The sequence below is a fragment of the Marmota marmota genome, unplaced genomic scaffold (genome assembly GCF_001458135.2).
Source record: "Marmota marmota marmota unplaced genomic scaffold, marMar, whole genome shotgun sequence".
Classification (NCBI taxonomy): Eukaryota; Metazoa; Chordata; class Mammalia; order Rodentia; family Sciuridae; genus Marmota; species Marmota marmota.
The window spans coordinates 2,960,382-2,976,938 of NW_026000140.1; the positions used below are offsets into that span (position 1 = coordinate 2,960,382).

Sequence of the window (16,557 nt, forward strand, 5' to 3'; positions counted from 1 at the left end):
CAGTACAAATGTCTCCACAAATCAGTAGTTTGAACACAATAACTATGCATTTATAGTCACAACAGACTAACTGGTACCCAAGTAGACAACCCATCTCTTTTAGACAATGGACAACAGGCAAAACAAGGGCATGGCCACTGACAATAACAAAGAAGTGAGATCTGCTGCTTTCCTGCTTTCTGCTGAATCCAGCAGTATTTACCAAACACAGGGCAGGGAGAGGGAACCAAAGTACTACTTAGCTCAGGAGATAAACATTAGAGTTTGGAAAAGCTAAGGTAGCTATAACTTGGGGGCAGAAATTCATGAAGAACAACAGACTGAGAAAAGAATTACTAGGGAGCTGTAAGCTAAACAAGTATGGGAGACATAGAGATCGAACCAGGCCAAAAAAAAAAAAAAAGGAGAATTACACTGAACACCTGAGGTATTTGGTAGAGAACCCAGAAAGGCCAAACATAAAAGTGGGGCCACTCATAGACTTCTAGAAAAATGTTCTACAAAAGCTTCAAAACAAGTCTCAAAAGGATGAAGCTGATTCTCAAGGAACCTAACTACCAGCCAAAATTAAATTCAATACTTCTTAAAAGGAATGAAATCCTAACACTCAATGCTGTAATATCACAATGTCCAGCATCAAATAAAAATTACTAGATTGCAAAGAAACAAGAAAATATTTCCCATAACCAGGGGGAGAAAAAGTAGAAACAGGCTCTGAAATGAGAGATATTAAATTATAAATTAGCAAATAAAGGCTTGAGAACAGTTCTTTAGGTATGCTCGAAGATTTAAAGAAAATATGAACATAAGGTGGAGAAAAATTAAGTCTGTGAAACTGAATAATCAAACAGAATTTCTAGAGTTGAAAAACAATATTTGAAATAAAAAATTCACTAAATAGCCTGTAACATGTGATTAGATGTTGCAAAAGAAAAGACCAGTGTAATCTTAAGACAGTAACAGAAGTTATTCAAATTTAAGCACAAAGAGAAAAAGGTTAAAAAAAAAAAAGGGCAGAGACAAAATTATCTTTGGGACAATATCAAGTGATCTAACAGCATGTCACTGGAATTCTGGGATAAAAACAGGTGGAAAGACAAGAAAAACATTTGAAGAAATAGTCTGAAAACTATCTAAATTTGACAGACTATAAGTTTACAAATACATTAAGGCCAATAAACTTCAAAAAGGATAAACATAAAGAAAAATACACAAGAAAAGTACATCACACTGGAACTATAGAAAAATAATAATAAAGGGGAAAAAAGAGGAAAAATGACATTATATACAGAAGTTCTATTATTAGAAGGACTGGAAGACAGAAAACCAAAAAAAAAAAAAATTCATTTAAAGTGCTAAAGGGGAAAAAAAAAAAGCAACTTTTAAATGAAAAATCCAATATGCTATGCAAATATTCTTCAAAAGTAAGGAGATATAGAAATGTTTAGACAAAAATCTAAATTTGTTCCATCAAATATGTACTATTAAATAAAGAAACTCTGGAGCTGGGGTTGTGGTTCAGCAGAACGACTGCCTGGCACGTGTAAGGCCCAAGGTTTGATTCTCAGCACCACATAAAAACAAATAAATAAATAAAAGGTAGTGTGTCCAACTACAACTAAAAAATAATTTTTTTTAAAAGAAACTTTAAAAGGAAATCTCCAAAAAGTGGATAGAAAATAATAACCAGTAAAACTGGATACAAAGTGATAAAGAGGACAGAAATGATATAAACATGAATGTCTAACTTTTCTTCATTTAAGAAAATAAATAACAATAACCTATTAAGGCAATTCACACAACACACACAGCAATTAAATGCATGATAATAACCAGATAACCAGAACAGACATATAAGAAATGAAATAAAGTGGTATCAGATTCTTAACATTATATGAGAAATGATATATTATGCAAAGGCAATGATAAATAAACCAGCACATACATATCACAAGCACAAGAACCATCACAAATAAAACAGATAATAAGTTAATGGAGATAATAAAATGGAATATTAAAAATATCCACAAAAGACTCAGCATAATCTAACAAATCTTTAGCAGAAAAGAATTGCAACCTCATTTCAAAATATACTACAAAGGTATAATAGTCAAAATAATATGGTATTAACATAAAAACAGGACCATACCAGCATAAAAACTCAGACCAGTGGAAGAGAATAGAGAGTCTAGCAATAAATTCACCCCTTTCCAATCAACTGATTTTCAACAAAGAAGCCAAGAACATTTAACAGTGAAAGGACAGTCACTTCAACAAATAATACTGGGAGAACTAAATAGATATTCATATTTATAAGAATGAAATTGGACCTTTGTCTCACATCACATACAAAAAAAATGACTCAAAGACTTAAATATAAGATGGATCAAAGACTTAAATAGAAGAGTAAGAATTCTTAAACTACTTGAAGAAAACACAGGAAAAATATTCTATGACACTGCTCAAGCAATGATTTACTTGATGATATCACCAAAAACCACAGGGGAAAAAAATAAAAAAAATAAATGAATATGTTTACTTCAAACGAAAATGTTTCTGCACATGTAAACAAACCATCAATGAAGTTAGGACACAACCTACAGAATGAGAAGAAACACTTGCAACTACACATCTTTATGAGGGGTCAATATCCAAAATTAGAACATAAGAATTCAATATCAAGAAGACAATTCAATTTAAAAATGGGGAAAGGACCTGAATAAATATTTATCCAAAGAAAGCATACAAATGGCCAACAGGTATATGAAAAAGTGTTCCAATAATATCAATTTTCAGAGAAATGTGAATTAGAAACACATTCAGATATCATATCCCACAAGTGCTAGAACAGCTAATATCAAAACAACAAAAGACAGCAAGTATTGGTCAAGGACATAGAGAAAGGTATACTGTTGGTGGAAACAAATTAGTACATCCATTAGGAAGAACAGTATGGAAGTTCTTGGGAAAAAAATGAAAGAATTAACGTATGATTCAGAAATCTCACTACTAATTATATATCTAACGGAAATAATATCAGTATTTCACAAAGATAACTGCAATTGAATGCTCACTGAAACATTTTTCACAAAACCCAAGATGTAGGAATCAATCTAAGTGAATTGAATATTAATAAAAATGAATTGAATATTAATAAAAATGCCACACATCAAAATTTGTGGTATAGCCAGGTATGATGGATAAATTAACAAGAAAATACGTTATACATACAAAATGAAATACTATTTAGCCTTTAAAAAGGAAATCCTGCCATTTGAGACAACGTGGATGAACCCTGAGGATATCATGCTAAGGGAAACAAGACATGCACAGACACACATATACACTTATTTGTACAACCAAAAAAGGGTCAAGTTCATAGAAGTAGAATGGGGGAGGGTATCAAAGTTTCTGTTAGGAGAAATAAGTTGAGATGTATTTATAATGCCTCTATAGCTAGTAACAATGTATACTTGAAAACTCCTGAAAGTAGATTTTATGTATTCTCATCACAAATAGTTGGATGAGAAACAATGCACCAATCAATTAGCTCAGTTTAGCCATCATGCCTTACAACATAAATATATACAATTTTTATTTTTAAATTAAAATTATAAACACTAAATAAGGTAATATAAAAGGCATAAACAAAAGAAAAAGAATAACAAACAGGACAAATAGAAAACACTTAGTCAGCTTTGGAGGCTGAAGCAGGAGGATGGGTTCAAAGCCAGCCTCAGCAACTTAGTGAGGCCCCAATTAACTCAGCAAGACCTTGTCTCAAAACAAAAGGGCCAGATGTGACTTGGTAGTTGAGCACCCCTGGGCTCGACCCCAAATAAATAAATAGATAGATAAATACAATTAGCAAGATAGCAGAAAACATAAAATACTGATAATCACATCAAGTGAAGATGGACTAAATGTAGGAAAAGACAAAAATATTAACAAGAAAAAAGGAAGAACTATTTGCAAGCCCTCTATAAAAAACACTATTTAAATATAGTCATTTTAAAACAATGGAGAAAGATATGCCACGCAAACATTAGTCATAGAAATGCTGGTAGAACTATTACTAACATCAAAGTATATTTCAGACAAAATAAGAAATATTAACAAAGCTAAAGATGAACATTTCATAATAAAAGGATCATTTTGGCAAGAATATATAGTAATCCTAAATTTGAACATATTTCATAAAAAAAGTTCCATATACAAAGCAAAAACTGACAAATCGGAAAAAAATAAACCTCTGTTATATTTGGAGATTTCAACATTTGTCCCAACATCAAGGGAAAAAAATAGAAAATCAGTAAGAACATAAAAAACTTGAACATTATTAACAAACAATCTAATTGACATTTATAGAATATTTAAAAATTACAGAGAATATACTCTTCAAGAATCCAGAGAACATTCACTCACTAAAATGGACCATACTTAGGGAAATAAAGCAACATTTAATACATTTAAAAGAAATGAAATCAGAATGTACTACATTTCCTGGCCAAATTAAATTGGAAGCCTATAATATCCCGACATATTTAGAAATGAAACAATACTTTTTAAAAGATCAAAGAAATGAAATAATTAACTTTTAAATAACCCATACATCCACTCTCAGAAAGGGTCCTTCATCTAAACTACAGATCAAAAATGATTTGATCCAGGGCTGGGGTTGTAGCTTGGTGGTACAGAGCTTACCTAGCATGCGGGAAGCACTGGGTTTGATCCTCAACAACATATAAATAAAGTTATTGTGTCCTTATACAACTAAATTTTTTTTTAATTTAAAAAAAATGATTTGATCCAGGCACTGTGGTGCATACCTGCAATCACAGTGGCTTAGGAGGCTTGAGGCAAGAGGATAATCAAGTCCAAAGGCAGCCCCAGAAACTTAGTGAGTCCCATGCAATTCAGCAAAACCCTGTTTCTTAAGTAAAATATTTTTAAAAGGACTCAGTAGTTAAGTACTCTCGCTGATTCAATCTTCCCTACCAAAAAAATTAAAAACTTTTTAAAAAATAATTTGAGCAACTTACATTCTCAATTCTCCCAAAATTGATATAGAAATAGAACGTCAAAAAAGCACAGAACATAATGTCCAAAAGTAATTGGCATTACAGTTTAACTTTCATTTGAATCTGAGTTAAGAAAAACAGAGTGAATCAGAGGAAATCACGAGATGTTAGAAAACTTTCAGAAATGAATATTAATAAAAATGCCACACATCAAAATTTGTGGTATAGCCAGATATGGTGGGGCACACCTGTAATCCCACCTTTAGACTAGGGAGGCTGAGGCAGGAGGATTTCAAGTTCAAGGGTATCCTCAGCAATTTAGCAAGGCCTTAAGTAACAGCAAAATCCAGTCAGACCCAGTGGCACACACCTGTAATTTCAAGTACTCTGGAGGCTTAAGTTCCTCTGCAAGTTCCTCAGCAACTTGGTAAGACTCTGTCTCAAAAATAAAAAATAAAGCTGAGCACAGCAGTGTGCACCTGCAATCCAGTGGCTTGGGAAGCTGAGACAGGAAGGCTAGAGATGTAGCTCGGGTGTAAAGTGTCCCTAGGTTAAATCCCCTGAAAGAATGAATGAATGAATAAACAGGCCTGGGAATAAAGCACAGTAGTAGAGTTTACCTGGGTTCAATCACCTATACAACAAGAAAACCACTAGTAGAAAATTCTTGTATCTACTAAAGAAACTGAAATTTTAATTAAAACCTTCTCACAAAATTCTAGTAGCAAAAAATCATGAACTTTCAGAAAGGAGGCAAAAAGGACATACACTCCATTACTTTATGACAGTAGCATTTCTCTAATAGGAGAAGAGATCAAGGTACTAGAAGAAAACTAAAGAAAAATATGCCTTGTGAACAATAATAATCCTTTATAAGGTACTAGCAAATCAAATCCAGTCAAACATAAAAGAGGTTATATATCACTATCCAGTGTAGATTATCCCAAGAATACAAAGTTGGTTTAAAATCTAAGATCAATTTAATATAATTCACAATAATAAAATAAAGGACATAAATGTCAGGATCAATCTTGAAAGATGCAGATAAAAGCACCAGACAAAACTCAACTCTTTAAGGATAAAAACTCATAGTAAATTAAGAAGTAAAGGGACTATCCCCCCAAATAATAGAATCAAGAAAGAACAACAGATAACCTCATACTTAGTGGTCAAAGACAGTACTTTTCCTACTAAGATCAGGAAGAAGAACAAGATGTCCACAGTCAACAATTCTATTTAAAACTTTACTAGAGGTCCTACCTAGGGCAATAAGTATTAAAGAATCAAAAGGCACAGAGATGGACAACAGGGTAAAAACTGACTTTATTTGTATATATGGTCAGATACACACAAAAAATCCTAAGATCTAATAAACAAAGAAACAACAAAAACCAGAAGAAGAATTTAGTAAGCCTACCGGATACAAGGTCAATATAGAAATATTTGTTGTATTCTTATACAAAACCAACAAACTACAAAATAAAAAGAATTAACATTTTCAATATCAAATACACAAAACACTCAGGGACCAATTTTAAAAAGTATCTGCAAGATCTGAATAATGAAGACTACATAACAATACCGAAAGAAATTCAAGAAAATATTTAAAAATTGTGTGTGCATGTGCACATACATACACACATGAATTTACCGTGTTCACTGTGAGGTCCACAATTAGGTGGGATATGCAAAACACACTTCTAAGTATGAGGCCAAGAAGTCACCAGTTTGCAGCCTCTGCTGCAGATGTTCCAAATTTTTACTTTGGAACAATACAGATCATCAGAAAACTGAGTTCTTAATTTTCTTTTTTTCAAAACCAAATTGCAATTCCTCAGTAAATCCCTGGCTTCCAGTTTTTAAAAATAATATGAAGCTTTTTGTTTATTTTAGGAATGTTTTCTACTGCAACATATAACAACTCCTTTATAAAACCCAAAGAGAAATTTTTTTTCTTAGACCTAAGTTTTAGAAATATGAGATCTCCAAATCACTAGCATACATATCAAAGCTATGGACTACACAAACCTCAAAACTCATTAAGTTTCCCAATTTCACTTTGGTTGCCAGTTAACTAGATCCATGTACATTATGTATGTTTTTCTGTATTCTACTCTTGCCCTGGTCTTAATTTACCTTTGTATTTTTACTTTTTATAGAATATGTATTTATGAACTACTTTAAATTCTTTTAGGGTATTAAGTACTTTATAAAAACATACAAATGATTTTTAAAATTTAAAGAGAATCGAGTTCCCTGTATTTAAAAGTTTACCATTTAATCAAAGACACAATACAGACTATAAAATATTTTAAACATATGTGGTCTCATTATTTTCTCATAGGGGAAAAGGATGAGGGATAATGCACATCAAAGGGAGAGAGAATAGGGTGGGATATAAGACTTAGAAATAATAATGGTGAATAGGTTAGCAGACAGGCAATTAGAACAGCAACAGGGTATTAGATAAGAAATCCAGTTGTAAATTTAATAACTAAATGAACTTTTAGAGAAACTAAAGGGTACAAACTAATTTTAGAGATTTAAGAACACAGCAATAAAATGCTTCTTTGAAACAATAGACAAAAGCTTATAATATTTAAAATCTCAACCAACAGGATCACCTGGGTTGATTTACATTAATATTAATGACTCTTAGTTCTACTTCCTCATTTCATAAGTTCACCTAAACAAAGTCAAGAACAATTCAAAGATACTCTCAAAGAAAAAAATATAAAAGATTATTCACTGTACAAGAATAACTTAAGATAAAATGGAAAACAAACATTCACCATGTTCAAAATACAAGCCTAGGTAACTGAAGTCATCAAGAATAAAGCTATTCACAGAAAATCAGACTATAATATTATAAACTCAATACAATGAAATAGAAAGCCCACTAAATAGTACTTAAAAATTAATACCAACATAATTCACATTCTCATTTATTCAACTTTCTAAAATATATATTCTTTAGTAATTCATAAAATATAAATTCTTCATAAAATATAAAATGATAATCTGTCAAAATTTTTTCCAATGACAAATGATGAGCTCCACACTAATATTTTGGACACTGTGTATAGTTTATAGAAGAGAGTACTTTTCTATCCAATGTTATTTCCTGTTACTTTATTTCATGGAGAAAACCAAAAACACAATAGGAGAGAAATAGAGAAAAATATTTGAAAAATATTGTACAGCTGTAACACAAAACCTTTCCTTTGTGAGGGATTATGGCTCAGTGGCAGAGCGCTTGCCTAGCATGTGTGAGGCACTGGGTTTGATCTCCAGCACCACATTAAAGAAAAAAAAAACCCCAAATAAACAAAATAAAGGTATTTTAAAAAAGAAATCTTTTATTTCTTTCTTGGTACTGGTGATTGAATCCAAGGGTGCTTGACCACATTAGCTATATCCCCAGACCTTTTTGAGCCAGGCTTTCCCTAATTTGAGACTGGTCTCAAACTTGAGATCCTCCTTACTGACCTTCTAAAGCAGCTGAGATGAAATTTTCCAAAGTGTGTGATCACTTAAATGCAGCACATATTTTGGAGAAAATCATAACTAATGTTTTCTTATGAAATACAAGAATTTACAAACTATATTTCCCAAACTTGCTTAGACAGTTCACACAAATGTTTGTCTTATGATGGAAGGTCATAATTTATAAATACAGAATATGTGACAAGGACAGAGGAAATGGCAATTGGACAAATTCAAGGTTAAGGATAAATTCCAGCTAAGGATAAATACCAGTAAGATGAAAAAAGTTAACAAATTGAAAAGGTCTGTGTGAAAATAAATTAGGATGACAGCAAAATCCAAACACCAAGTGGCAGATCAAAATCTGGACAATCTGTAGCAAGGAAAAGAGTGGGTACCAAAGCTGAAAGAAAGAGAGTAAATGACAAAAAGACCACATAGCATAAAACACCAAAGCAGTTTAACAATGGTCCAACACTATTTCTTATCTAAGAGTCCTTTAGAATTTGGAGGCAGTGAGAAAAATTGGCCTTCGAAAAGTTGACAAATGGAGATGTAGATGTTACTGAGATTTCTCTTTTCTAAGCAAACATATTTATTCCAACACCAATATTCAAATTGTGATAAAATTATAGTATGCATAAACATACTATATAAACAGGAGGAAAGTATAAAGTAAATTTTAAATGACTACTTTGCTACTATACAAAAAAATTTGAAACAACTTAGTTTTCGAATAATATAAATATTATCAGAATCTTATGTTTCACTTTTATAGACAATATAATACTGAACAAGTCTCATGAGAAAAAAATCTTTCTTGACTGCATGAAAACCAAAGTGACACTTGTGACTAGAATGAATAGAAAGTAAATCTATAGCCTTCAAAATGAAAAATATTCAAACTTGGCAAATACTTCATATTATTTGTTTTGCTTGCCAAGATGAGTGATTAAACAATTACAATTTATGAACTCCATTCCTAATCATTCAGTAGAATTGTAACATAAAACATTTAATAGAATTTACAAATGCATGCTAGGTTGAGTGACACACATCAATAATCCCAGAGACTTGAGATGCTGAGGCAGGAGAATAGAAAGGTATAGGTCAGCCTCACCAATTTGGCAAGAGCACTATCTCAAAAATAAAATAAAATAAAAGGGCTAGACATACATAGCTTAGTGGTAAAATACCGGGGTTAAATCCCCTGTGCATACCTCTCCTGAAAAAATTACAAATTCTTTTAAAATTTTTCTTTATTCCACAAGCAAAACAATTTTCTAGTTATTTCTAGTTTCTCCTTCCACTATGGAGTCCCCAAACTCCTTATTTTCAGAACCTCTGAAAGACTAGGATAGGACTTATAATTTTAAAGCAACATTTAAATTACCACACCAAGTATTTTTCCACTTCTTAAACTTGCTATATGGTAGATATATATATACAGCTATACAAGTGTCAGAAATAAAGTTGGAAATATTTAATAAATTTAAAACAATAAAATGGTAAAAGAATATCTTTCAATCAAGTAGACTAAGTCTAAATCTTAGCACTGTCCCCTTACAAACTATAAAATTTGGGCAATATACTAGTAATCAATAGTTATTCAAGTGTAGTCCACAGGATCTATGGCAATCCCCAAGACTCTTTCAGAGGTCAAAATTATTTTTATAATACTAAAATGGCTACTTGTGTGTTTTACCATGTTGACATTCCCACTGATACAAAAAGCCGTGGTGGGTAAAATTGCTTTTTAACTCACATCAAGACAAGACACAAATCTATGCTAGTTAATAATCAAATATTCTTCTGTGTCATGCACTTATAATCCTTTAAAAAGTGATGGAGATTGGGGGGGGGGGTACAAGACCAGTTTCCTTTATGAAGCAGGAAAAAGTATTAATTATTAAAATGTTCAACCTTAAGTAGATGGCTTTTTTAACATTCTGTGTGACAAACCAGGAAGCACTTCTGCTACATACTAAAGTATCTCAAGAAAAACTTGCAAATGTGAATGGAATAAGACACTATTTTACAAGGAACACCATTTTTTCTTAGACTATATTTATTCAAACTTATCTGTCAGACATTTTCTCAAAAAAAAAAAAAGAAAAAGAAACAATAAGCCTATCATTTCAAAAAAAAATTCACATTCTGTGTTTTTAAAGATTAAATTCCAGTTTTAGCAAAATGAGAATTTTGGAAAACTTATATTTGATACTATGCAAGTCATAGCTTCCCAGTTTCTGAATTCTCCAAAATTAGTGATATTAGGAAATGTAATTTAAAAAAAAAATACTGTAGAATTTTAAGTATTTTCCAAATGAAGTGTATGATGTTACAAAATCATGCATTGTTTTGATACCTTCCAAGTACAGAATAAACCAGTGAATTTTAATCTAACATAGTTTACAAAATTCACTGATATTTTTTCAGATTTCACATTGCTACTAATCTTTAAGAAACTACCACTCCTCCCTAAGTGGTATTAAAAAATATCCACAATTATCTCAAAGGGCTTTGAACATACTCTCCCCATTTTTATCCTCATATCAGATTTTTTTTCAGAAACTTCAACCGAAACAGGGTATTGCAACAGCTTTACTCATCCCTGAGGCTCAAATTTTCATCTGTCAAAGGGGGGATGATAACAGAAGCACAGTATTGAAGTTATCATTGCTTTAAAAAAGAGCATTTATTTAAGGGTCAACTCCTAAGTGCTATACTATAAACATTTACATAAATTACTTCATTTGTTCCTTAGAAACCTTATATGAAGTAGGTACCTGACTCCACAAAGAATCAGAGGATGAAATAAAGCAAGGATTTGTGCAACACTTGACACAGATTCATTTATAACTTAAATACCCAATACATGGTGGCTAATTTGCTAATTACTACTGCCATCACACAATTATGGGGCCATCCTACTTATGAGACAAATCCAGCTAGTTATAAGGCTGATTCCATCCAAGATCAAATTATTAATAGTCAAGAATAATCCAACTACTCACGAAAACAAAAGTTATAATCTCACAGACATTAACAGGAACACCTCATGAAAAGTCATTTGTTTTGATTAATTTGGAAGCTACATATAGTAAACCAAATCAATGGTTAAGTAGGACTTTGATATTCACGTATTTTGTAATGATCAAGTTATTTCATGTCTGACTGAGTTCTTTTTAAGTGTCAAAAAAAATAAAAATAAAAATCCCTGAATTAAGAACCAGGAAAGTGCCAATGTTTCTGCATAGATGTACAGATAATACATAATAAATTAATTTACAAACTTCTAGTTACACTACCTTTTTTTGCAAGCCATCTGGAATCTCCATATTCCACTAAAATATGTCTTTATGGGGATATTAATTAACATAAATGTATATATTAGCTACCTTCTGCTATTCTCCCATGCATTCTCCCAAAGCTGATATATGAAAGCAATGTTGTAACTTCTGCCCAATCCTTCCAAGATAAACTAGACTTCCAAATAAGAGCATCCACAGTCCATAACGTACTAGTAGGAGCATGCATGTTTAATACATATAAGCATGTGTATATTATATACATATATACACTGTTTTATATGATAAGGATAAAAAAATCATCAAATAAAAAGATAAAAATGAGATCCAGAGAATTTTGAGAGCCACACACTCTTAAGTATATATTACAGAAGGAGATACATAAAAAAGACAATCTAAAGATGTAGATAAAGGATACAAGAAAGGATACTGGCTTTCTAAGGGCACTGCTGAAAACAGGTTTCAAACTATTCAGATAGAGCCAATGAAGTAAAATATCAATATTCACATCTGCATGCAACCTGAATTCAAGACTATTTAAAATACCAATAATAAACATTTATTTTTCTGCACTTTCCTTTTGTGAAATAAAATTAGCTGGACTAACCTTATGGAATTTCTAAAGTGTCCAGCATACTGCAGGTACTTAGTAAATATGTGAGTGTAATTATGAGATTTTATGGTCCAACATAATTGGACTTAATTCCAAAACTTTTCAATAAATGAGAAATATTCCTTGTAATGACTCAAATAATTTGTATATTTTTTCCAACTTTTTAATCTCTAGACCTACTTATACTTATCTCCTAAGAGTTACTCCAACTCTTCCTAGTAAAAGATGTCACCATGGTTACACTAAATATAACTTTAGAAATCTATAAAAGATTTACTGGTATAGCATATGAACAGTGTACATTACATAAGTTAAAACATTTTATAGGATAAAAAGAAATATACCAAGAAACTGTCAAAAGAGGCTATTTATTACTTGGGAGAGTTGGTATCATTACCAAAAAGTAATGGTAAACAGCAAGTGGATTTTCCCTGTTTACCCACCATTTACCACTATTAGTCCATAGTCCTGACAAATGGGCAAAGGGGGGGGGGGGGGGNNNGGGGGGGGGGGGGGGGGGGGGGGCAATAACTTCCCTGTAACTCTTTCAATCTTATTTAAAAATCAAAAACAAAACAGCCCTCCGATACAAAGATAAATACAAAGCAAGAAAAAGTTCTATAATAATAAACCTATTTACTTTGCTTAGATCTGACCCTTATTCAGTTCATATCTAAAGAGCTCGGTCAAATCTCCAAATCCATTGTGCCTAAGAAACAACCACAGAGTTGGGGCTTTATCTTACTAGAAATATTCTTCTCTTCATAAAAATTGCTTTTTTTTTTATGTTTCATTTTTGCAGTACCGGGGTTCAAATCCAGGGTCTACTGCAGGCCAGACAAGTACTCTATAACTGAGCCACATCCCCAGCCCCAAATTGCTATTTTTAAAAGTAAAAAAAGATCAAATACTATATTCTGACAAAAACCATCCTGAATTTAAAGTACCATTTAAGTACTTGTGAAGATGCCTCATTTCTAAGTCAATTTTTATAGGAAACTACTAAAACTGGTTCAATTATAAATAATAAAATCAGAATATATGGTAATCAAGTTTCTGAAATGTTTCCTTCTGTTCAGAGTGTTCATATTTTTAAAAAGTCTACTTATAAACCTCAGGTTCATATACATAGTCCTTGGTCATACAAATTTAGGATATACAAAAAAAATCAAAAATTTGGAAGACTTTTTCTTCCTATTGATTTAACTACTAAGACTCACATCATTGGAAGAGCATGAGAAAAAGATTAACATTAAACAGGGAGGAGAGGTGGGAGGGAAAGGGAGAGAGAAGGGAAATTGCATGGAAATGGAAGGAGACCTTCATTGTTATACAAAACTACATAAGAGGATGTGAAGGGAAAGGGAAAAAAAAATCAAGGGAGAGAAATGAATTACAGTAGATGGGATAGAGAGAGAAGATGGGAGGGGAGGGGAGGGGGGATAGTAGAGGATAGGAAAGATAGCAGAATACAACAGTCACTAGTATGGCAATATGTAAAAACGTGGATGTGCAACCAATGTGATTCTGCAATCTGTATACGGGGTAAAAATGGGAGTTCATAACTCACTTGAATCAAATGTATGAAATATGATATGTCAAGAGCTTTGTAATGTTTTGAACAACCAATTAAAAAAAATAAAGTAGAAGAAAAAAAAAGACATCAAAATGTTAAAATTATGATCATGTCTCAAGAAAAATAACAAACATTATAAGTAATAAGTATATGGGTTCTCATCCCTATTATTTTTAACTCTACCTTTATTTATTTTCCTATTAGAGTTCCTTTTACAGAAAGGGGGCAAAGGAACAGAAATAGGTTATTCTCTTTAATCCATTACCCTAAACATTTGAAAAGTAATCATATAAACTGAAAGCAACCTTTTCTAGTTTAGTTATCAATTTTAGAAACTTCCATATTTTAACTAAAAAAAAACCAACTTAAATTTATGTGGGTATATATAATAAGCAATCAGTTTAAAAGGTAAACCACAGTATTATGAGAACTAATTTGCACTATGTTCACTTACGACACTGTTCCCTTTTATCAAGATATTATAATAAAAGCACCTTTAAAAAAATTCATGATTCAAAGGATCAAGCTACAAAAACAGAAAAAAATAGAAGTTCAACCTTAATTTAACTTAAATAGAATCTACATAAAATTTCACATTGTGAAAATAATAGGAAACAACCGTCAAATAGCTCAAAATATAAAATTGTCACTTGGTAAGTAGAAAAATGTCATTATTCATTTTCAGACCTTTATACAAGGAGGTAAATTTACTTCTTAAATTCATTTTTCTGGAAAGCTTATTTAATACTTATCTATTTACTTACAATATGAGGTGCTTTAGAAAATAACACATTTCACCTTAGAGTTACTAAATGTATTGTCTGCACTTATATTTTTAGCATGAGATCATTATAAGTACTTGTCATTTTGGAAAATAATGTTATTATTATTATTACTTGGAAATTTTTCACATCTAGCCTACTCATTATAAACACTAATTAAATCATAATATTTAAATAGAGCATACCATTCACTTAATATGGTTTAATGCAACAGGTAAAAAGAAACCAAGTGAATTAAGATAGATAGATGAAAAATCAGGACCAACAATTAAACTGCAGAAGTTATTTTAATAATAACAATGAATAAATTAGGTAATACAAAAACTTAACCAATTTTAATGAAAAGCTAACTGTAAGACAGTGTTTTAAAAAATCTGTACTTAAAAGCATAAAACTATGCCTAAGTGGATTTTTTCACACCAAAAATAAATAAAACTTCTACAATCTATTACATGCTGAAATTTTAAATGGCCAAGGGAAAAAAAACGTTAAGATTCATCAACATCTATATTTTACTTCTGTAAAATCCAAAGCATAATTTTTAAGTGCAAATTAAAATGTGTCACTATAACTTTATAATCTAATTAGAATTTTAAAAACTGAGCCACTAAAAAGTCACATGACCACTCATAATTACTAAAGTCTCTTGATGAGAGTGTAAACAACTACTCCTAAGTAGATAATTTTACCACATTGTTTTTAAGGGAACTCACTAATAGTACCAAAGGAAAGTGAGAAAGAGGGAGGGAGGAAAGGAAAGGAAAGAAGACAAGAATGGAAATTAACCACAAAATAGTTTTTAGCAAAGGGGGGAAAAGAGTATGTTGGCAGGTGTCTGCAAGGAGGTAGATAATACAATGGAATCAGTTTTCATTCCGCAGAACCACCATGAGACTTGCTGCAATGTCAGCTCCGGGCACACACTGAGGGACTCCAGAAAATGCTCATTGATCATGCAGCACTTTATAATGCGCATAGGCTTTTTTCTCCTACTAACCCCGCCTAGCTTCTCTTTGCAGCTTCTCCTAAGCCCTCTCCCCACAATAAAATCTTTTCCTGGAGACAGCGAAATAGTTAATAAAAATTATCCTAGCAGCCTAAGTATTAGGAGTATCACTCACCATCAGAAAGCCTCTTTATCTAAATTAGGCAGGTTTTTTTCCTTAATGAGGAAAAAGAAAAACAAAACAAAACAACAACAACAACAAAAAAAAAAACCTACTACCAAGCAGATAAGAAAATGGGATTTAAGTTCCTTTATCTATAAATACAATTTTTGGTAGTATACTATAACTAAGGACAAAATCAATTATAGTTTCACCTTAACATGTATTTCCTTGATTTATACATATTTTTATAAAACTGATGCAGTTGGAAATATATATATAATTTGAAATTCTTACAGCTTGAATTACTGGAAAATTTTATTGATAGCACTCTAGCATTCAAACTCTAAAATTTTAGTTTCTAAAATTTTAAATTTCATAATGTACTTAATAGTAATCAAAGTCACATGAGAAATCTAGGATCAGAGTGTGCCACCTAAATTAAGCAATTAGCTTTATATACTTAGTTTTAAGATAAAATAACCAGCCATTTTTAAAGAGTTAATTGGAAGCACAGCTTTAGGCTTAGATATGTAAATGAATTCTAAGACATAAAATACTAAACCTACTCAAAGCTGCTTTGCAGACCCCACCTTCTAATGAGTTAATCTAAAGGTCACCACCACACAAGGCTTTTTATTAAGTCCAAACCCCCTCTCCGT

The 16,557-nt window shown here is 31.5% G+C and overlaps 1 protein-coding gene across 1 annotated transcript in view; it reads right to left on the reverse strand.

The window, feature by feature from the left end:
* The window catches only part of Ankrd17 (ankyrin repeat domain 17), a 117,299-nt gene that overhangs the window by 97,956 nt on the left and 2,786 nt on the right, over positions 1 to 16,557 (reverse strand). The gene's annotated exons all lie outside the window — the stretch shown is intronic.